Source organism: Xenopus laevis, chromosome 4S, assembly GCF_017654675.1.
Source record: "Xenopus laevis strain J_2021 chromosome 4S, Xenopus_laevis_v10.1, whole genome shotgun sequence".
Lineage (NCBI taxonomy): Eukaryota > Metazoa > Chordata > Amphibia > Anura > Pipidae > Xenopus > Xenopus laevis.
The window spans coordinates 51,546,147-51,570,849 of record NC_054378.1 but is presented as its reverse complement, the minus strand read 5'-3'; positions in this window follow the sequence as shown (position 1 = coordinate 51,570,849).

Here is a 24,703-nt window from a genome sequence, read left to right as displayed (position 1 = left end):
CCTTTGGCAAAAAGATGGAAGAGGGAGGGGGCAGTTAGGAATTATAGTTTGGCTGTTTAGATACAGCTAAAGAGACATATTATGCAGATCCCTGATCAAGGTACACCTCTGGATTGAGAAACTGCTCATACAAACCTTACATCTCATTCAGTAAAGAATAGGTCCTAATGAAAATATGTTCTATTTGTACCTCTCCCACCAGAAGCAGTGTATTTCTTATACTTGCAAATCCGAATAGTAAGGCTATAATATCAGGAGGGCATCATTCGCATTCCAGTAAGTGCTATTTACCCACAGCAACCATATCATTTCTCATACAATAGCTATTAGTTACACGGTGGTAATGTTGTAAATGATAAACAATAACATCATTAAGACAATACGCATCTGCTGGAGTGGCTAATTGATTCATGTGTACTTTGCAGATACCCGGCAGTCCTTGGGTTAAAAAGGCCACCCTAGATGTGGTAGTAATTCTGCGAAGCAGGAAAATTACTTTGGAGCTTTAAGAAAACCTATAGCCTTGTTGACACAAACATGGGAGTGTAACCCCTGCAGTCTCTTGATATGAAGCATTGATTTTTCTGTCTGGACACAGTTCTAAAGCCATTCATTCTTTATGGTCAGGACTTGCAAGGCTAGAGACAGAATGAGGGGGAGAGGTGAAAAATCTCTTTTCATTTTTTTTTTCTACCTCCAGGCAAACCTAAAGAATGCATTTTACATTGTGATATACGATGTGTTACTGTAATATATTTCAGGAGATTATACGATGAGATATTTTGGTTTGACCAGTGTGATGTGGTCACTTATTTCTGTGTACATTTAAATGCCACCTGGAAGCAATGTTGAGTTAAAGTCATTCAAGAACATAGGTGGAGCATAAACAATACACTTATCTATCAATATGAAAATGACTTCTATACATTTCTATAACTATCTAAGAATATTTTAAATGGATACCATTGTTAATTTTTATAGTTAGGAATACAACAAATTAACTATCTACTCCCCTTTTAATGGAAACGGCCTTGCTGCACAGCTGCTGCCTCGTGGTGTAGTTAATCACGGTCACATAATTAGATGTTAAATTCAAATTTTTCACAGCTCACGTGTTAATTATATAAATGTAAAGATGTAATTGTTTGTCCATTTCACCAAAGCAGAGTATTTATTGTCTGATTTTTGTGTGGCAGCCACATGAGAATATAAAGAATTCTGTACCCTCAGCTCATCAGTTGAATTAGGTGGAGGGTGCAGGGAGTGGTCATGGACCCCCATGCATAAACCAATGTGGTCCTTGGCTGACCGGATTAAATGCAAACATATGGGACTATTTAATGTACATTTTTTTGCAAAAACAGGAATTTGTAGTTAAGAGAATTCTGATTATAAAATTCAAGGTAAAAGTCAAGGTAACCCCCAGAAGTAATTTTGTTAGCACTTACTGTATCATATTTTTCCTAGAGTAGCTCCTCCCTCAGTAAAGGACATGCCAACCCCAAAATAAATATGTGCCTCATAAAAGAAGACATAATTCTAAGCAAATTTCCAACATACATTTATTAAAAAATGTCAATGTTGTTAGTTATTTGTAAAAAAAAAAAAAAAAAAAAAAACTGCTATTCAAAGAAGCATTAGCTTAATTCTTTCTTTTTACTTTTTAAACTAGGGGTGTCCAACCTGAAGCCCAGTATGGATATGAATGCGGCCTAGTTTGAACTTCCACCAATCCAGGAAATGTCATGTTGCAATGTCACGCACAGAACACATATGTACACGGTAGCTAATTGTGTGCATGTGTGGTTTAAATTTTACATGGGTTGTGCGGTTTGTGGCTTTCTAGAGTAGGAAAGCAGTTAACAAGTGAGGGTTTGGTTACTTACAAAGGCAGGTAAGCATTCTTCAGCAGCATCGCCTGCTATGCTAGGGATATATATGCAGCACCTACATTTGTGAGCAACTTTTTTTTTTTTTAAGAATGAACACACTTGGGTTTTTTTTTTACTAAACTCTGAATTTTTGTATGAAATCTGACTTTTAAAAAAAATCACGAATTTTTCTGAATTTATTAAACCCAGAGGATGGAAAAGTCCGAATCAGAAAATCCAGCATCTTAAACCTGTCGAGGCTGCATTTAAGTCAATGGGAGTCCCAAAGATTTTTTGATGTGCGCTGGGTTTTCAGGCAAAAAGTGGAGTTTTCTGATGAAAAATCCAAAGAAATCGTGAAAATGGGATGAAAAATCTGAAAAAAATCGTGAAAATCTATTTTTTTCCCACAAAGCAAAATTTCGGGAAAATATAATAAATAAGCGCAAAAAACCTGAGCAGAATTGATTGAAGTTTGTAGCAGAAAATATTGAGATAAATTTGGACTTTTATAAATAACCCCCTAAGAGTAAAATCCGGAAAAAAATTATCTGATGAGCACCTTGAAAATTCACTAAGAATTGCAACTACTTCCATCGAACCAGATGAGAGGCGGGCCAGGCAAGCTAGGCGCCCAAGGCAGCCCAGCTGCGAGCTCGCCCCCTCCCTTCCCCGTCACACACGCATGCGCAGTAATGGCACTGGTGCGCATGCGCAGTAACGGTGCTGGTGCGCATGCGCAGTAGTTGGGGGCGCATTGCATACGCTAAGTTCCAGGTGAGTCCGGTCTAGTGCCCTAGGCAGCTGCCTCTTCTGCCTACCCGTAGTTCCCGGCCCTGAACCGGATATTGATACATTAGTTTATCAACACACAATGTCAAAAATCCCACTAGGTTTATGATACCCTCTTTAATTTTACAATAAAATAAATCAAAAGCTAGCGTTCGTGTTGTATTTCGAGTGTGGCCCCAGAAATGTTTTCTTCTTCCAATGTGGCCCAGGGAAGCCAAAAGGTTGGACACCCCTGTTTTAAACAATGTTGCAATGCAATGTTCCCCAGCAAAGACAGGTCTGTTAATCAGCTGCCTTGTCTTACATTGTTTCAACAGTCTGAGCCATCAGGGCAGAGAATAGAAAGGAACAGACAAGCATTGCTTTCAATAACAATGCATATACAAATAACAAAAACCATAGAACATTTGTAATTAATGTATACTGAAAACTTGCTCAGAATTGTGTTTTCTACTATCAGGCACATTTTTATCTTGGGTTGACTCGCTCTTTAAATTTTCTTGATGTGTCAAATGATCAGTGCATGTATCCTACAAGATGATCATCGCCCAGTGTGGCTTTTCATAGATGACAGATCTTCAAAACTAAAATGGATCATCTGATTTTCTGATTGGTCTGCTCAAAGGTAAATGAAAACGGTGTTCACTGTAATCCCATACACAGTTCAGTTGTCTGCCTATTTGATCAACAATGACTGAAACAGCAGCTGACACAACATAGGATCCATTTATGATCATAAGATGGAACACTAGGCTGATATGGCATGCAGAATTTTGACACTTGTGCTCATTCCTTCTTGTGCAGAGCAACAGTGAAAGCAGGATTGCTACAAACATTAACCATAATAATTTTGGGGCTAAACCCTCATGCACTGTACTCACCAGCATTCTCTCATTACAAACAACCATCTAAATACCCAAAGCAAATTTTGGCACCAATTACATTAACATGATATCACTACCCCCTACTCGTGCATAATAATAATCCTTCTAATCCTGCATAGTAATGAGACAAGACTCCTGTGAAGTGATTCATTCGGGTTAATCCATGTAGCAGGGGAAAAGTAACAATTAGAAAACTTTTAGAGGTTTATTTACTGAAATCCAAAAAAAGTCACTTTTTTCTTAAAACCACTTTGACCAAACTCCCATCGACATTTTTACCATATTTATCAATAAATTAACTTAATAAAAAAACTGGTGTGGGAAAAGTCAAGGTAACCCCCAGAAGTAATTTTTCGGATAATTGTGTGAAACCCAGCGCAGATCAGGATATCTTACAATAGTAAATGGGATATCTGCCATTGACTTCTACATGACCTCGGCAGGTTTGAGTATTTGTTTTTAATTCAGACTTTTAGCAGCATTGGGGTTCAAAATGTGAGTTTTTTTCTTCCAAAATTTTTTTCCCCTTTAAAGCTCAGACCAGAAAAATCAAACTTTAATACTTAACCCCCTTAGAATAAACAAACTACATGCAACCATAAAATACATTATTTGAGTGAGAGATGCAAATCAGAGCAGGACAAGGCAACAACTGAATAAAATAAGACCTTCCCTTCATCAGTGACAAACCGAGATAACGTGAGCAACATAACCAAGTCTAAAGGTGAGTGGCAACATGACTTGAAGACTACTGTGCCAGTAGCCAGGTTGCCACCTGCCATATATACCAGAGCAATTACATTTGTGTGTCACCCACAGAGAGGCCCATGGTGTGCACACTTAGGGGAACTCAGTCCCTAACAGGCAATGGCAAAGAATTACACCCATATGGCATGTATACAGCAGAGAATTGTGAGAACTACATACCCAGCAAAAGAACTGTGTTCCTCTTTGTACTCCACAATTAGGTTGGCCAACAAAAAAAAAAAAACTGAGAATTGCCATATCAATCGAGTCCACACAGGAAAATCGACATTAATATCGACATATATATATATATATATATATATATATATATATATATATTTTATTTATTTTTTCAATTTATTATTTTATTTATATATATATTGTGGGGGTTCACTCACTGGTAGGCTGCAAAAGAGGCAACTTCACACACCAGGAGCGGTTTAAGGGCTTCCCGTCCGCGTTTATTTTCCAGTGGCTGCAGAAAAAACAGCAGTTTAACAGATATATCCAGCCTCCTGGCTAACACAAAAAAAATGCTTTGCTTTCTCTCCTGAAGCTGAGCAATACCAGCAGTTTGTCTCACACACATTCAGCACTGCTGCTCAGCATCAGGTGTACTAAATAGGCCTAGGGCCTCTTGAAAACCTGGCCTACGGATTTGGGAATCCGTCCCACCCTACTCTTGCGGGTTCCCAGTAAGACCAGACCCGGATCATCAATTACAAAAACCTTGCAGAGAGACAAGTGTTTCTCTGCTAAGAGCACTACTGGTCTCACCTCAGTAATAGTATATATACATATATGTATGTATGTATATATATATATATATATATATATATATATACATATATGTATATATATATATATATATATATATATATATATATATATATATATATATATATACATATATATATATATATACTTCCAACATTATGCTTTAACCAAAAATGACTGAAGCATTGTCATTGGCGTAACTATAGAGGAAGCAGACCCCGCAGTCGCAGGGGGGTCCGGGGATCGGGGGGCAGACTGAGAGGTCTGCTTCTTCTGTAGCTAATAAGAAAAAACCCTCCTCCCCAGCCACTCTCTTACCGGCGAGGAAGGGGGACACAAGTCAGGTGGGATGTGAGTGGAGTCAAGGTGGGAGGTGGGCAGAATGGGGAAGGGATACGGCACCCACATGGGTGGGAAATGGGTGGGAGGATGGGTATCAAAGTGCACGGTCCGGGCCCATTTGAAGGTTTTTTTCTAGGGGCTCAGCGAGTATTATGGGCTCAATATTTAAGAGCAAGCTGTAATATGTAGCCCTCTATGACATATCAGGCTTAGAGGAAGGAAAGGTAAGAAAAAGAGAAAGGGGAGGGGTGCTGGAAAACATATGAAACACTTCTCTCAGTGAAAAAGAAGTGTTTATATTCGTATTCCAACTTAAACATATATTTTTTTACTACCAGTTATTCCTAAAATGCATATATTCCGCTTTAATACTTATTTCCCAATATTTGTATATGAATTGGTTTGAAAGAAAACGACTTTAGCAGTTTAACATGGAATAAAATCCAATCATTTTTCCGTATTGCAAATGATTTAATGCTTCCCAGCTGCATGCACAAGGCGTCAGATGCAGCAAGTAAGTCAGACACTAAAAATAATCTAACATAAAGCTGCAGTATATACCTGCTGTAAATTGCTCTACAAATCTGCTTAATGCAATTTTGAAACAGTTTCAAAACACTGCAAAAGAAAGGATATGTGTGCAATAAAATTTTACAAGACTGGTTCTTTTAAATACAATATAAACCTAGTGTGAGAAAGTCGTATTGTCTGCTTAGCAGATTTACTGCATGTATTCTGTACAGTTCATGTACGATTTAAAGATGTCACTGTATAACTTACACTGGTAAAATACCTACAAGTTAATCATGAGAATTGCCATACTGACCAGCTGAAGAGAATACCCTCCAAATATATTCATGCAATGAATTTAAAATTTTGTATTGTAGCCGGTACAGTTTCTACAGTGATCTCTTACTACGCTATGCCTGTTTATAACACCACCACCATTTCCCAACTCCCAAAAAGTCAGAATGTCAATATACAAATGTTCATTTGCAACTGACTATAATAAAGTTCTAGAGTGCTAAGGACCCTTATGGGTCTTTTTGCTAACATTTAAATGTCTATTCTTTTCACAAATGTCAAAAAAATAGTTTTTTTTCTATTTCTCTAAAGTGTAAAAACCACAGAAAACTCTAATACAAAAAAGTTCCAAGTAAAAGTTGTCAAGGTGCTATAGAAGTTTGGGGCAAATTCACTAAGATTCGTAGTTGCGCCAGCGTCTGCTTCCCCGCACTTCGCCAGGCGTATTTTCGCCAGCGCTACGCAAATTCACTAAAATCCGAAGTTGCGCTCAGGGGAAGCGTAAGGTTTCGAAGTTGCGCTAGCATTAATTCGCCATGCAAAGCGAAGTTACGCTAGTGATGCGTAATTTGCATACGGCGCCAAATTTAAGTTACAATGGAGGTATATGTAGCAGCACTACACAAGCCTGGGAAACCTTCAAAACAGCAAATAAAATTTTTATTTTGCCCTACACATGTGCCCACTGTATAGTCAAGGTGCCATGAGTTCGGAAATGTAGAGGGGAAGGAGGGTAGCCCCCAAAAATTTTTAGATCTTTTTCAGCCTATCACCCATAAAAAAATAAAAAACACCAGCGTTTTTTGGGACTTAGAAAATGTTTTAACTTTTTTTGTAGCAATCCCTATCTACTCTATTGCACTTCGCCTGGTCTGAGGTGGCGAAGGAAGTCTGGCGTAAAAGGTAGCGTTAAGAAAAATTTGCGCGTCAGTGAATTTGCGTAGTTACGTCCATGCGCAAATTCGACAGGCGTAAGGGTGCGAAGTAACACTAGCAAATTAAGCCAGCATACGTTTGTGAATTGGCGAATTAACGAAAATGCGCTACGCTAGCGAATTAACGCTAGAGTTAGGCGCTTTGTCCTTTAGTGAATTTGCCATGGGGAGCTGCGAAGACCCTATTGGACCATTTTAATGGTTTTAATAGTCCATTTTTCAATACAGACTTTTAGAGGCTTTCTGATTTTTTTCTTGCTGGGAATTGTTTTTTCAGATTATTCATCTTTTTTTTCATTTGTGCTTTTTTATATTTGGATCTTTTAGAGAAAGTGAGTTTATTTGTGATTTCTAAACCCACTAAAGTGAAGCTGTTGATAAATGAGCCTCTTAGCTTGCTATATACTAAACATTTCTTACCAGCCTTTGGGCAGTGGAAAATGCACTCATGCCTTGTGTGACATAGATAACTTTGCACAAGGTGCAGCAAGATGGTGATACAACTGACACAGTTATGGCTGATGACCTAGAATATACAACGTTGTGCATGCTCTTCACTGTGCACTCAATTCAGCACAGCAGAAAGGAAGGAGGCAGCGGTGCCAAGCAAGGGATAGCATTAGAAGCATGTACCTGATGAATGATTGACATTATTTCATGCAACTGATACTGTAAAACTACACAAGCTCAACTGTTCTTGTGGGTCATAAATGACAAATATAGATTTTGGTAAATGCTCCCTATCATGCTTACACAATCTCAAGCCATTCTCAAAACAGCAGCAGATCGGACCTTGTGTATATCCTTGTATTTTAAAGAGGAGGCACTGTATAGGGTGGGGCAGGTAATCCAGGATGGCCAGGAGTGCTCAACCTCAATCATATGAATGCCGTTACTGATGGCAGAACACATAGACAAATACAAGAGGTCCTCTGCACTCAACCCATTATCAATATATTGATATTATTGTAACGCTAACTTGGGCTATTTACACCAAAGGGGTAAATTACCAGCTAGTATACAAAAGCATGAGTTACATAGGACTCCAACACTTAAGGCAGGGCCTTCGCAAATTGAAAGAAATGAAGGTGCAGTGTAGAGCAACTACAACTCCCACAGGCTACAGAAATGGGTGCAGGAGGTTCTTGCAATCAAACAGAACAAGCTTTTATTTGATCCACAGAGTACTTACATCAGTACAGAGGCATTTGCAGAATATAGGGCACACACAGCTCACACAGAGCTTCATAAGTAGATGCAGGTGCATTCCTGAGGCTGTAGTCAAGGCAGTACAACTTCTATCCAAGCAGAAATACCTCACACGAGGTCTGGATCTCACACAGTGGAGTGGTCAAGGAGGAGAACCTAAAGCCTTACACCCTATTCACTGTGTGCCTTCACTGTAGGCAAATCTTATCGCCTAGGGAAGCTACTCCCTGCTACACCTCCTTGATGGAGCACAAAGCTGCTCTTTCTATCTTCCCTCACTGTCTCCTAGAGAGTCTATAACAAATATATTCCTGTCACTCACTAGCCTCATTCACAGGGTTCCTGCTCCCTGACTTATCTCTCTAGATGAACTGGTCCCTCTAGGCACATGGCTCCACTGGGCCTTGCTGTACCCAGGCTCCCTGGGTACAACCAGCTGGATCAGTACCCAAGAGCCAAAGAGGCCTTTTCACTAACTATACCAGAGTGTGACAGGATGTGGTCACATGGCTACCTGGCCAATAACTGGGATATCTAAATTACAACTAGCTACATGGGCATCTGCCTAGCAGCTAGGGAGATAAGGAAGTGTAGGGATTTAAAGCCATAGGGGTGCATTAACCCTTTGGGTCCCTACATTATTATCAAAATTAATCAACAATTATAACTGATGACATCACTATGCACCTTTGTTAACGTTATGTTTTACATGTTATTTATGTATTTTAAATACATATAGTGCATTATTTTAACATTTCTCTAGAAAAGGAGTGTGAAATGTAACTTCAGTGACTTCTGAAGAATACCTTTTAAAGGAGTAAGAGATGCTCAAACCCAACCAAGCATTCTAAGCATAAAGACCAGGGGCGATTCTGGGGCTGCAGCCCAGATGCCCAGGCAGCATCGCTAGTGCTATGAGCACAATAGCACTCTCTGCGCTAGCAGAGGGTTAAAACCCAGAAATTAGGCTCTTAACTCTCACCTGGCCTCATGGCAGGAGTGGCCCTGGAAAAAACAAATTGTTTAGTTACATATTACTAATATGCAAATCATCTTTATATTTTACTTTTTCAATTATTTAACCCTACAACATAAACATTTAAGAGAGTTGTTTTACATTACTTGTTTATCCCCCTTATAAAATGTTTTTCATTGGACTATTTTTTCTTCCAATATCCAATGTAAGATACTGAAACTATTGCAAACTGCTCTACATGGGGAGAAATATTTGTGATATTTCTACTCATTTTTATTGAATCTGAGGGTAGATTCATTTGTTTTGTTTTGTTTGGTTTATTTTGTCAGTCATCCTTTTACTTTTCGATGAATCCAACCTTGACCCTTTTATTGAATAACTTTTATATCTGCTACTAACTCAAATATTCAGATGTGACTTTTATCAGGTTTAGACTAGACTTTAAACCAAATATCCAGTGTCGGACTGGGGTGCCTGGGGCCCACCAGGAAACCTCATCTCAAGGGCCCACCCTCCTGTACAAAATTGCCTGCAAATATAAAAATTAACATTTTTATTTAAAAAAAAAAACTGGAATGGCTGTGACAATATTAAATTACAATATTAGTCATAAATACAAAAGCATAACAGAATCCTTTTAATTAAGTGCACATGCAATATAAACAAGGTAAGTCTTTTATCACACTTTACTGCTGTACTGCAAGTTGGAGTGATTTAACCCCCTCCCTTTCCCCCCAGCAGCCTAACAACAGAGCAATGGGAAGGTAACCAGATAGCAGCTCCCTAACACAAGATAACAGCTGCCTGGTAGATCTTAGAACAGCACTCAATAGTAAAATCCAGGTCCCACTCAGACACATTCAGTTACATTGAGTAGGAGAAATAACAGCCTGCCAGAAAGCAGTTCCATCCTAAAGTGCTGGCTCTTTCTGAAAGCACATGACCAGGCAAAATGACCTGAGATGCACCTACACACCAATATTACAACTAAATACACTTGCTGGTTCAGGAATGAAAGTAAATTACCTACAGTGTAAATAATGTAATTTAGAAATAAAAACTATACCATAAAAAGCATGACAGAAGAATAGTATGACCCAGAGAGTGATATTCTAAGACAATTTGCAATTGGTCTTCATTTTTTATTTGTGGTTTTTGTAATTACTTAGCATTTTTGGCATTTCAGCCATTGGTTTGAGTCAGAAGAAGAAGGAATGCAATTTGAAAACTATAAAAAATAGACCAATTGAAACCTTGCTAAGAATTGTCCATTCTATAACATAGTAAATGGTGTACTATCCCCTAAGAGGTTAAAAAACCTGCAACTTTTTGTCTGCTGATCCCCACTCTAGTAACAGTGTGACAAAAAATAAAACTTATTTTTATATATTTTGACCAAAGTAAGTACCTTTGCTGCAGTAGGGGGTCACAATTTGAGGCTTCAGTATAGCCAGTAATGTCCTCAAGTTAGTTATATGATGATGTGCCACCTGGGAGACAGGAGAGGGAGTTTTGCCACCACCAAGCTCTGCTTTTGAAAACAATGCACTCTTTATTCATTTGTCTTAAAACTTACAGCCTACTCAATATGCGATACTCTTAACTGTCATGGATTCTACAGCCAGATATTTTACTTAGTCTTACTTTGTAACCGACCGTATGATGTTACTACTAGAATTCTGGCCTTGTATTTCAATCTTTTCAATTAAAGGGGTGGTTCACCTGTAAGGTAACTTTTATTTTGTTATAGAATGGCTAATTCTAAGCATCTTTTCAATTGGTTTTCATTATTTATTTTTTTATAGTTTTATAGTCATTTGCCTTTTTCTTCTGACTCTTTGCTTCTTTCAAATGGGGGCCACTGACTCCCTACTAAAAAAAATACTTTGTAAGGCTACACATTTATTGTTACTTTTTATTACTGATCCTTCTATTTAGGCCTCTCCTATTCATATTCCAGCCTCTTATTCAAATCAGTGCATGGTTGCTAGGGGAATTTGGGCCCTAGTTACCAGATTGGTTTAGCTGCAAATTAAAGAGATGCTGAAACAAAACGCGAAATAACTCAAAATCCACAAATAATAAAATATGAAAACCAATTACAAATTGTCTCAGAATATCCCTCTCTACGTCATACTAAAAGGTGAACAGCCCCTTTAAAAGCAGCCAATTCTTTCCTTTTATAGACAGTTTATGAGAAATTGCTGGTGTGTGTGGGTCTCTCTTTACCTAATTATATATATATAGTTGAACCTCAGAGTGTAAACTCACCTATCACAGCGCCTATCCTGCAATCAATGCAGGGAGCAGGGGAACAGAACAGCCAAGCGATGACTGTCAGAGCAGCAGCAGCAGCATGCTGCCTATTACAAAGTCCATGCCCCCCAACCCCCCAGGGTGATTAAGTTTGTCAGCACAACTTGAACTTGCCCAGCCCAGGCACAAGCAGGTAGCGAAAGTGAATGCAGCCAGCCAGGAAGATCCACCCCACCGCACCAGTCCAGCAGTACCTCAGGCTCTCCCTCTCTGACGCGTAACGCGTGCAAATCTCTCTTCTCTTCCCCCACGAGAAGGACGCATTGGACGCCAGCCAGGTCAGTGACGTCATCATCAGGCGCATCACACTCGCACACTGAAACATGCGCAGCAGCACACGGCACAACCACCCTGCACAGAGCAAAGCACATTCAGGCTGCAGGCAGCAGCTTTGATAGCCAGCCCAGGTGATAGTGGCAGCGCTGCGGGGCCCATTGAAAAACCGGAGCTCTGGCAAAAAATAGATGGGAGGGAATGTGGTCGTAGGGGCCCACAAGGACTGGGGCCCACCGGGATTTTTCCCGGTGTCCCGGTGGGCCAGTCCGACACTGCAAATATCTGTTGAGAAGGCACTCAATGAAGGCAATTTTCTTCCAGGTGGATAAGAGCAAGTGTAGACTTTATTTATGTCTTAGATATGCAGCCTTACATGTTTAGTGTTATAAACACTCAAGGGGTTATTTATTAAAGTCTGAATGTTGAAAACTCAAAAAATATGAGTTTTTTTACTATAAAATTAGAACTTTTAGTGGAGAAAAAAACCTAGAATTTTTCAGCAAAAAGTCAGAATCTGAAAATCCAGTATCTCAGACCTGCCGAGGTTGTTTATACGTCAATGGGAGAGGTCCCAATCCTATTTGGAAGTTTCTGTGGGCTGCGCTGAAATTAGCCGACTATTTTGGATTTGTCAGGCAAAACTCAGGAAAATTATGGCTTTTCAGGAAAAAGCACCAAAAAAATTGCGATTCGGAAAACAAACCTAAAAAAACCATAGGATTCATGTTTTCGCTCAATTTTATCAAGTTTGTTACTGATCTGATTAAATTGTGCTTTTTTAATAATAAATAAAGTCCATTCCTGGATTCTAGTTTGGTCTGACTTTTTTTTATTTAAATACTTATTTAAATTTGGATTTTGATAAATAAGCTCCCTGTCATAGGCTAACTACACAGAGCTCTAAACACAATATTTAAAAAAGAATGAATGCACCAATCAGGAAGCACTTCAAATCAACGAATCACATTAAAGTATACACAATCTAATCAGAGTAAAAACCATACAAGTCAATCTGAACTGTAGCTACACCTATCGATTAGGTAATGGATGCTATGTTTGTAAACCTAACTTGAGAGCTAAACATAACAAGGGAAACTTTATTTAACATCTAATAAATAAAATGGGAAAAACAATACCAAAACGTGGAGACCTCAATAGAATACAAAGTCAGGGGAATACCCAGGAAGGAGGTTTGTTCTGTGTAGCACTACATGCTAAGTTAAGATGATTTCATAGCACTGGATATTTTTTTTTTGGGGGGGGGTGGACCTGGCATGGCATTCTTATGCCACTGGGCAAAGGGCCATTTAAAGATCAGGTCAGGCACCTATATTTAATATCTGATATCCCCATAAGGCTCTGCAATATTCACAAATGCACAGACAAAAATACAGTATCACAATAGCTTCTTCTATACAGATATAGGATCCGTTATCCGGAAAACCCATTATCCAAAACGCTCCGAATTATGGAAAGGCCATTTCGCATAGACTCGATTTTATCCAAATAATCTAAAATTTTTATCTTTTTCTCTATAATAATAATAATAATAATAATAAATAATAATAATAATAATAATAATAATAATAAAACAGTAGCTAGTGCTTTCTCCAAACTAAGTAACCATGTAACCATTACAGAGTGACAGTTTGACACACAATGACCTGCCAGAACATTCATCTCTCAATGTTTTATTTTAGTGAGGAGCCAAACTGCAGAAAAAATAACTGCTTTTGGAAGCAGAAGCAACATATTGGGTTTATGTAATGTTTACATGATTTTCTAGTAGACTTAAGGTATGAAGATCTAAATTATGGAAAGATCCTTTATCCAGAAAGCCCCAGGTCCCGAGCATTCTGGATAACAGGTCCCATACCTGTATTTAAACAGTAATACTTTTCTTGCTATAGTGTTCCTCTCTATAAAAAAAAAACAATTAAGGCCTTATATTTACACACTTTTAAACCTGCTTGTGCGGACAATTAGTGATGGGCGAATATCTCCCGTGTCGCTTAGCTGAAAAATTCACGAATTTCCTGTGAAATAGCAAAATATTTGCGAAACGCGAATTATGATGCCGGTGTCAAAATATTTTTCACGCCAACAACAATTCCAACACTGGTGAAAATTCTGACGACCATTAAAGTCAAGAATTGTCTCCGGCGTCAAATATATTTTGATGCCTGCGAATTTTCATGGCAATTTCGCGAATTTATTCGTCGGCGCCAAAACACAGAAATTTGTCGCAAATTCGTCCATCGCTACTGACAATATCTTGTCATACATGAATATCTGAACTCATGTTAAAATCAAGAGATTTTGAATCTTAAACAACTATGTTAATTACAATGCATGCAGATCTTGCATTTTATTTCCTTTCATGTGAAAGTTTGGGGTTAAACTGCATTTCTAGCTTGCTGTATGGACACACAATTTAGAAATGGAAATAGACCAGAAATAAGATTAATGCAAATAATGTGATGATTTTTTCAGCTTGATTAGCCAAGCCAATGGAAAATTCTCGAAAACGTATACAATTATTTTAACTGTCATAGCCTGGCAATTGTAATTGACATGATTTGTACAAGATGCAGTGTAATAACTGAATATATTAAAAAAAATCACATGGCTTGATTACCAGGAGAACATTACTAGTGCCACAGTATTATTAACAACACAATTATCATGGCATCCCTAGGACACGCTCTTAGCACTTCAATGCATTAGCAAACCTTTGCTAACGAAGAAAAAAATTAAAGTACAGCAAATTTCAAAGCACCAGTTGTACCCAGTATCATTAAAAATTTATAAAACTTCCCCTGAACATGACAAGTGTTTGGTTTAAATGAAGATCAGCCATAAGCAAAAAGTGAAAAGCCTTGTTTTTTTGTTTTGCTTTGTCTTTTTTTCTTTTCATAGTTTTTTCCTTTCTTCTCCTCAGACCTCCCCCAACAAACACTACCTCAATCCAGCTGAAATATGTAACCATTACAGAGTGACAGTTTGACACACAATGACCTGCCAGAACATTCATCTCTCAATGTTTTATTTTAGTGAGGAGCCAAACTGCAGAAAAAATAAGCAAGTTGTTTCAAGGCTTGGAATAAGATCAAACATTTCTGGCATCCCCACTTACCAGACCTTTGATTTACAATAGATCTGTCAGAGGCTGATTAGACAGTGTGTTTAAAAACCTATAGATGTTTCACAATTGCACAAACTCTCTCCCCTTCGTTTATGAGGGAGCATCCTGGCCTTTTGTTTGCAGGAACAAGCAAAACTGGATTATTTACTGTAAAAATGTAGGATATGTGGATCTCTTGTCCATTTTCCCCCAGTCGCTGTTAATTTCATTGAATAGAAGTGAATTGGCCTGTTTTTTGCAGGTCTGCTTTACTCAGTGATTGTTAAAAACATCCTAAACACAGGTACATACATTATATTAATGACATGGGGCAGATTTATTAAGGGTCGAATTGTAAATTTGAATTTGAATTTTCAAGTTGGATTTTTGGTCAAAACTCACTAATTCAGTTGGGAATAATCCAAACTCGAATTCGAGATTTAGGATACCTGGACTATGTCAACAACTCGAATTTGACTATTCGCCACCTAAAACCTGTCAAGTTCATGTAGAAGTCAATGGCAGAAGTCCAGTGACCCATTTGAAGATGGTAATAGCCTTCCTGACATTCAAGTTTTTTTCGGAGAAAAAACTCAATTAGTAATATTAGTTTCAGTTCTAGACGTTTGAGTTTTTCGTACATAACCTCCCATTCAAGTTGTGAGTATATTCAAACTTATTAGAGAAAAAAAATTCAAACAAACTCAAAATCCGACCCTTGATAAATCTGCCCCTTAATGTGTAGATGAAAGCAAAAATACTTGATCCATCCATCTCCCCTATTTGCAGAGGGGAAAAGAACTGATAGCTCAGATGAGCACCTATGCATTAGCATTAACTGTCATTAAAGGGGGGGGGCGAACATGGGATTTGGACCCCTCTTTTCTGTCCCAGAGTCTGGGAATTATCAGGACCTGGGCTTTTCCGGATAATGGTTCATTCCATAATTTGGTTATTCTAAAAGAAATCATTTAAACATTACATAAACCAAATAGGATGGTGATGGCTCCAGTAAGGATTAATTATATCTTCGTTACCATCAAGGACAAGTTATTATTTAATTATTACAACAACAAAAAAAGGAAATAATTTTAAAGAATTTTAAAGATTTCATTAAAATGGAGCCTGTGGAAGATGGCCTTCCAATAATTCGGATCTTTCTGAATAATTGGTTTCTGGATAATGGATCCTATACCTGCAATTTCAAGGTTGAGCTTAATCACCATGTAAAAGTAAGCCACCTTACTTTTACATAAACGCCTTGTATGTTTAACTATCTAGAAACATGTCTTATTATTATAATCGTCATTATTAACATATGCAGTATAACCTTTTTCACAGATTTTCAAACCATATGTACTAGATATGTGTCTGCAGTTTGCCCATTGAAATCAAGGAACCTATTTAATCTGGGTCCAAATACAACTATAATATGCAAATAAAAATCACAAGATAAACACAATGTTCATATACTTTTAAAGATCTGTGGAAAAGCAATCTTCATTTGCATATCACAGGTAGACAATCTTCATTTGCAAATCAAATCCAAAGCCTGGGAGAGCTGGAGAAGTGTGTGTAGCTGCAAGAAATGTATGCAAATTGTTTGCTAGTATGAGGGTCGTCGACCCCAGACAGGCTTCGGCAGACTTTGGTTACCAGTTATGTCTAGTAATTAAATACATACATAACAAAAAATGTATTCTAAATAAGTAAAACCTGTTAATTATTTTTAAAATGATAAATAACTTGATAAAAGGATATACACATTCAATAAAACTCTTCCATTTGTGCCCCAGCTCTCCAATGCAGGCATAGCAAATTAAAGATACAAAATAACTGTCCAATGACAATCCCTACAAGTGCTACTACAGCCATTTGTATGTAATATGCTGACTATATTGTTATCAAACATATGTAAAAAGAATATAATGCATACTTTAGATGATTACTAGAAGAAATATGCCTACATCTTAACTGGTTGATCACTAGGGAAAACAGTGTGCACATCACTATATACCATAAGTGAGGGTTATGGTGAATCTTAATATGGTCATATAATGGCACAGTGATGTTCAAATGCTATTGTTACACTTATTCTGGACAATGGCTCAAGCAATTTGGGTTAAGAGTAAGTGAAGTGGAACTCTCTTTCACTTTCATCTCACTTTTCATCTAGCAAAGCACCATTTTTCTACCAACAAGATGCATTGACAGATATCCTGTGATCCAACATGATCTGTTGAACATGACCCACTAACTGACATACATGCCAGATGGTAGATAAGTATTTTTGAAAATGCCCAAACAAGCCAACTAAAGTTGGCCTTGTACAGCCAGCTTTATATAGGTAGCTCCAGCTTTATATAGGCAGCTTTGGTTGGTAGCAGTGATGGGCGAATTTTCGCCGTTTCGCTTCACAGAAAATTTGCAAAATTACAAATTTGCTGCAAATTCGCCCATCACTAGTTGGAAGATAGATATATCTGGGTGCCATCAATATTGCAGGGAAGACAAGGCTTTCTATTATTGTTGCACCTAACTATGATGTATATTAGGCAGAGTATCTGCTCATAATCCACTTGAACTTGATAATGGGAATAAATGTAGCATCAGGGTACAGGGATGTATTCTAACATTTTTAAGTCTATTTTAAAATGTTTGTGTACCAAAGTGAGGGCTAGTTTTATCTATCTATCTATCTATCTATCTATCTATCTATCTATCTATCTGTCTGTCTGTCTGTCTGTCTGTCTGTCGGTCAAGGTGGCCATACACAATAAGATCCACTAGTTTGGAGAGTTTGTCAAATGAGCAGATCTTAACCTGATATGCCCACCAAAGGCAGGGGCGATATCGGGTTAATCCAATCGTTCGGTCCTAGGGCCAAACAACCGCATTACAACTAAGGAAAATGGCCACTGGCGGGTCATAAGACCACATCAACTAGCCAATGCAGTCCTCAATCTCAGGAAAAATCAAATCTGCAATATCGATATCTGCCCTATTGTTTAGCCTGATATAGATCGGGGAGACCCGTCGGAAAGCCCCCATACACAAACAGATAACCTGCCGAATCAGTCTAAAGGACTGATATCGGCAGCTTTAATCTGCCCATGCATGGTCGCCTTTACACCATTATGAGTGTTTTTCAATTGATCAATTTAAACTTTGGAGGGGGATAGAGATATGAACTAGAACTTCCTTCTACTAGCAGAAAAAAACACAGAAACTGAAACAACATAATCCCCTATTATTTGAGTATAAGTTATTAGTGTAAGTAACATAATCTGTCATAAAACGCTGGCAATTAAAATCACTTGAAAACAGTTGTTTTTCCTTGTTGGTCACTGCGTTTCCATGGAGATTGTCCAGTTACATAACTAAATTATAGCTTACGAGGCATCATTACATTCTCCCCCTCCATATTATTGGTTGCACACACTGTTGTCCAGATTGAAACCTCCTCTTTATGCATTGTCCAAAGAAAAAGTTTATTTGTGATTATTGTATTAACACATTGAAAATAGCCTGCTTCTGCACTACAAACTTTAATTAGTCTTAAGAGAGGCAGTAGAAAGAACTCTGGACTTAAAAAGACATTACTGCAAATCCCTATAGAAACTTACCACCAGAGAAGAGAGAGACAAATGTTTGTGGCTGCTGCCGGGTAACAATGCCCAAAGACACCAATTAAATTGTTATTGCTAATGATGGCAATATGACTTTGTGACATGTGCTGTTCAGACCATGCCTGGATCCTACACATATTGTCATCAGCATAATACATTTACCGTGCTCTTTTTTCCAGTAAAATATCTTAACAAAACATACATAACTTTCAATGTTTTTTTTGATAATAAGGTTTGCACTCTTTCTCAAAGCCAACTGGCCATCATTTATTAAACGCATAATTTAGGAACTGGTGTTGGCATTAAGTGAAATACCTTTTTTATATCTGTGTGGCTCTCCATCACTAAGAACCTATTTTTCCTTTGCCTTATGCACCAGCAAACATACTGATACAATTTAAAGGTCATGTTCTTTTCAAACTGACAAGGCCCTCCAAAATGTTGACGAGAGTCCTTCCAAGACTCGCACTATTCCAATGAAACGGAATTAAGTTAAGCACTCACTTCATGTGAGCTCAATCATGTGAACTGATTAGAAAACGTAACCATGGAGAGACGGGATTCAAAGTGTGACGGACAACCTTTCACTGCTCGGAGATATTGTACTGATAATCAAGTAACATATGCTGGAAAGAGTGGACTGCACATGTAATCACAATGGAAGGTAAATTTCCTCCTCCCAAAAAGTGAAAAACTGGGAAAACACAAATACTTTTAAATATGAGAATATAAACCGAATATATGTATGGGATCCGTTATCCGGAAACCCATTATCCAGAAAGTTCCAAATTACGGAAAGGCCGTCTCCCATAGGCTTCATTATAATCAAATAATTCAGATTTTTAAAAATAATTTCTTTTTTCTCTGTAACAATAAAACAGTAATCTTTAAGATTTAAATAATCCTTATTGGAAGCAAAACCAGCCTATTGGGTTAAATTTATTTTTACATGATTTTATAGTAGACTTATGGTATGAAGATCCAAATTACAGAAAGATCCATTATCCTGAAAACCCCAGATCCCAAGGATTCTGGATTAATAGGTCCCATACCTGTACTAGACTTTATGCTTTGTGCCTTTAAACAAACAAAATGGTCCTAAAAGCTTTTTATAAAAAGCCAGATTTAATGATGTACAACAATTTCTCTTTTATTTCTTATAAAGATTTCTTACTATATGCTGGCTCCTTTATCTGGCAAAGTGGAATGTGGCCGCGTTTGAACTTTTCGTATGTGCCAGAGGCATATCATTAATAAGAAGTACAATCAATACATTTCATACATTTTAGACAATAGGCCATTTCTAGGTTAATCTCTGAGTTATTTCTTTAAAATTATCTGTTATTTCAAATTAAAAAAAAACATGTTTAAAGTAGCAGCAATATATAAAAAAAATTTTTATATTTAAAAGCATTGATAAACAATCAAGCACTCAACCAATTAAATGTTTTTTGCCTAAACAGTAGGCTCCATCTAATCTTAAGAATGCACTCATCATTTCCAAGCATGAGCCCAACAACAGATGCTTAGTATAGATCAAGGCCTTGATAACTACCATCCTTCAGCTGTTGTAGCTCTTCAACTTGCAGCAGCCACAAAGTATTTCAGCAGCACCTGTGGGGACACAGCATAGAACCTTTGTCCTATAGCTTGCCTACATGTGTGTGTATACATGTGCTGGATGCTCCATAGAAATTGTGTCAATGTATCTCCTAGTTAGCTCTTACAGACGAGCGTTTTTAGCTGCACTTCCCTGCGTTCCAGTTTCATGCGTTCAGCCGCAGGAGTAGACGCAGTAAATTCATTTCAATGGGGCTGTACTCACACAGACGCATGTAAGCGACGAACGCAGGAAAAATGCAAAATGCTGCGTCCCAACCTGCGTTCGGCGCTTACATGCGTCTGTGTGAGTACAGCCCCATTGAAGAGAATTCAGTGCGTCTACTCCCCTGCGACTGAACGCATGAAACCGGAGGCAGCTAAAAACACTTGTCTCTAAGAGCCCTTAGACTGTAAGCTCATTGGGCAATTACTTTTATCTTTTTCTTTTACCATATGTTACCTGTACATGAATAACAGTGAATTTATGCATATGAATCTTCACCAAATATTTCTGATTTGCTGGAGGCAAAAAGAATAATAGGAAGGAAAACATTTGGGCTGTACCAACACACTTACCAGGATTTGCAATGGCAACTTGTTAATATTATGGTTTATTAGGACCAAAACAGGTTACAAGCTAAAGAAGACAGAAGCTAAACCTGATTGTCTGATATCATAGATTAAATCAGTGGAGAACATTTCTCCCCGAACTACTTCCCCCCGTCTTCCACCTGCTACAATGAAAAACCACCTGCGGCATGGCACTCGATTCGCTTTGTTTTCTGAAGTCACCCGAAGTTTCTTCGGAAAACGAAGCGCATCGACTAAATCTCCCTGAATCTCACAGTGTGACCTTACCCTTAGAAGGGCTCTAGCTTCAAAGCGAAACACTAAAATAATAAAGATGATTTGGAAAAATGTTTTTTCTCACAGGGGCTATTCAAATGTAGAATAATGGTTTTAAAAAATAGTGGTGAGCACAACTTTCCCTTGTTTGTTATAGTTTATACAGGAGCAGTGACCAGCTCTATGTTGTAGCTCCCACCCTTCCCAGCTATAGTCAGGTGATCCCACTGGTGTCTAATAAAAGGGCAGCCAAGTATGGAGGTTTACTTTGAAAGCAGCAAGTTAAGTTGCAGGTAATACCTAGTCCCTTTGTAAAATGTATAATGAAGCAATAGAATTCTTAATGAATCAGATAAAATTGAGCATAGGACTGGCCAGATATGGGATGACTTTGACTTAGTTGGCCAGCTTAAATATATTGCAATATATGGACAAACAATCCCTGTTTTGTTTAAAGGGTAAGGCATTTTTTAGTAGCAGTATGCACAAAATGTCGCTGTCTTAAATATATTGATAATGGGTTGAGTGCAGAGGACTCTTGTATCTGACCAAATGTAGAATATGGTGTAAGGAGAACATCCCATTTAATTTAGGACAATGGTCTAGTTAATAAAAAGGTCCAGGCTCCAATTTTATCAACTGAACCACAATGTTTTTCTTGGCATATTGAGCATTTTCATTGTAAACAGACTGGCACACTATCTTCTCACACACTACGCTTATCATTTAGAAGAGTATTATGGGAGTGTTAAACAGAAACTCACAGTGATCCCAGTCTAACGTTAACTACAGGGCTTCTGACACTTGGTTCTGTGTGCATTCAAGTGAGATTATCCAAGATAAGCAACTAAGATGCCAAAACATTGTAAAAAAAAACAGTCAAAGGCACAACTTTAAATCAGGCAGAGGTTCGCCATAAAATGTTTGTCACGGTGGTCCAGCTGAAACATGGGCTTGAAATTAAACCAATACCCAGAACAGACTGTAAACCTTTTATTTTATGTCCAAACTGGTGTAACCAGAGCATGGTTCTGTATATTTGACACCACCCTGGCAAAGGCAACTTTTTATGATATCATTATCTGTGAACATATTGGGTCATCTGTGAATTTACTCTATATCAGATTATAGATTCCTATCATAGAGCTAATACATTGTACTGTGTAACCACCTGAAGATAAAGCAGCATTAATCGTTCCAACAAAATTTGTCACTAAAGATCTATAAAAGGATTCTGTTGTGATTTTTATGGTGTCATTTCTATTTCTAAATTACACTGTTTACACTGCAAATAATTAACTCTACCGTGTAAAATTTAATTCCTATCCCAACAAGAGTTTTTTTTCTTAGTTGTAATATTGGTGTGTAGGCAGCCATCTCAGGTCATTTTGCCTGGTCATGTGCTTTCAGAAAGAGCCAGCACTTTAAGATGGAACTGCTTTCAGATAAGTTATTGTTTCTCCTGCAGCAGTAGAGTCCTGCCTTTTCTCTTTCATTATTTGTGCCACTGAGGAAGACCACTATGGTTGAAACACATTGGGCTCACCATTTGTTTTGTAATTTTTGTAACTTTGGTTAACCCCTCTTTTTTTCTTCTGTAATAATTTTTTTTTTGTTAATTGAGTTTGCGATCCTTTACGGGTTATTTACATGTTAGTTTTGGAGACCCTTATGGGCGGCCTCCTATGGATTAGCACCTCGCAGTATAATTTAAAGGGTGTGCGCCTTCTTTCCCAATATTTTTAGCAGCAGTAAAGAGTGACTGAAGTTTATCAGAGCTCAAGTCACATGACTGGGGACACCTGGGAAACTGACAATAGGTCTAGCCCCTTGTCAGATTTCAAAATTTAAATATAAAAAAAACCCATATATTTGCTCTTTTGCAAAACTGATTTCAGTTCAGAAGTCTGCTGGAGCAGCACTATTAACTGATGGGTTTTGAAAAAAAAAATTCTATTAAACATGTAAAGAATAAGCACCCAGATTCAGCTGAAATTCAGCATCACAGGCAAAAAACATGTTGGTGTGTAATGGTATAATACCATGTGTATAATGATTTCTAACTTTAATTTGACATATTTATTTCACTTTTAACTGCAATCTTATACGATGGGTATTATCACTGGTGGCCATAGTCCAATGTACACTGTTTTAAACTGTGTCTCTTAAATGCCTAGTAAAATACATCTGCTGGAAATAATCTGGGATTAATACAGAAAGCACATATGGGGAAATATAATAAATGTCATTAACAGAAAAAAATGTGCACTGCAAATAATTTTTCAATCACAGAAATAATTTTCTTTTTGCACATAGCAAACATAGTAAATATGTATTTATATTTGAGCCAATAGTGATTCAACCGCCAGTGGGAAAAAAAATGCATTTTGTTGTTTGCATTAGCTCACAGTGTAAGAAAAATGACTTTACCTTCAAGCAGTGCCCAGTGTGCAATTAAAATTCACAATGTAATAAACATTATTATATAGTGCATTGTGGGTTTTTTAATGCTTATTTTCCATTTATATCTTATTTTTTTTACATACCACCCTTAAGGTCTCATTTATGAATTCCACGGATGCAAGTCCTAAGGCACACAAAATTACTCCCCTTTCTTTAAGCAACCCTGTACTTATTTTGTGCATATGCTATGAGACATAATGCCTGGCCCTCCCATTATTAATACTGTACTGCTGAATATAGGCAGCATTATAGTCTTAGAAAGGTGCAAATTAGGCCTATAGTGTCTTGTAAATGTGCTTTCTCAAATGCTATAGATGTACCTGTTGGGATTGACAGTTTTTTTGGATGCCAGCGCAATTTCGCCAAAAACGGACGCCGGCGTCCAAAAAAACTGACGCCGGCGCCGCTTTGCAAATTTTTCGCCGTTTCACGAATTTCCCGGGAAATTCACAAATTTTCCGGCGAAACACCCCAAATTCGCCCATCACTAGCAATAAGTGATTGGTGCAGGACTGTATAAGGGGCAGACTAATTGAAATTGACCATTTGCAGAACCATGGCAACATAAACATCTGGTTAGTATTTAAAACCTCTTTATTTCACAAATAATACCATTCATAGAGGGAAAAAAAGCAGTTTTTGGGTACATCAGGACCAAATTTTGATGTAAAATCTGGGAAAACATTACTTAAAATCAGGAAAATGAACCCATAGAAATGCCTTATAAATTGGTGGGACCACAAATAAAGAGTGTAAAATGCTGAAAAACTTAAAATCGAGGATTCACTGTAATTCTAGTTTTATGGATGTATTCAAAACCTTGATCTATAATAATAAATGCTCCATTAAAGAAAAAAAATTCAATGAAACTGATATACAAGGAATACAACCCATTAATATTCTTCACTTTCCACCCCTCAATTTTCACTTCACTCAGTAAACAGACATAACCTGCAATCAGCTTGTAACCAAACTTTTTATTCAATACCGTAAGTGACATTATATCAAATAAATTAAAGGTTCAAGTACAAACTAGTGATTTTTCATAAAACCTGTGACAAATACGGTCAGGAAAAATTACATATTTATCTTCATCGAAATTACTGTAAA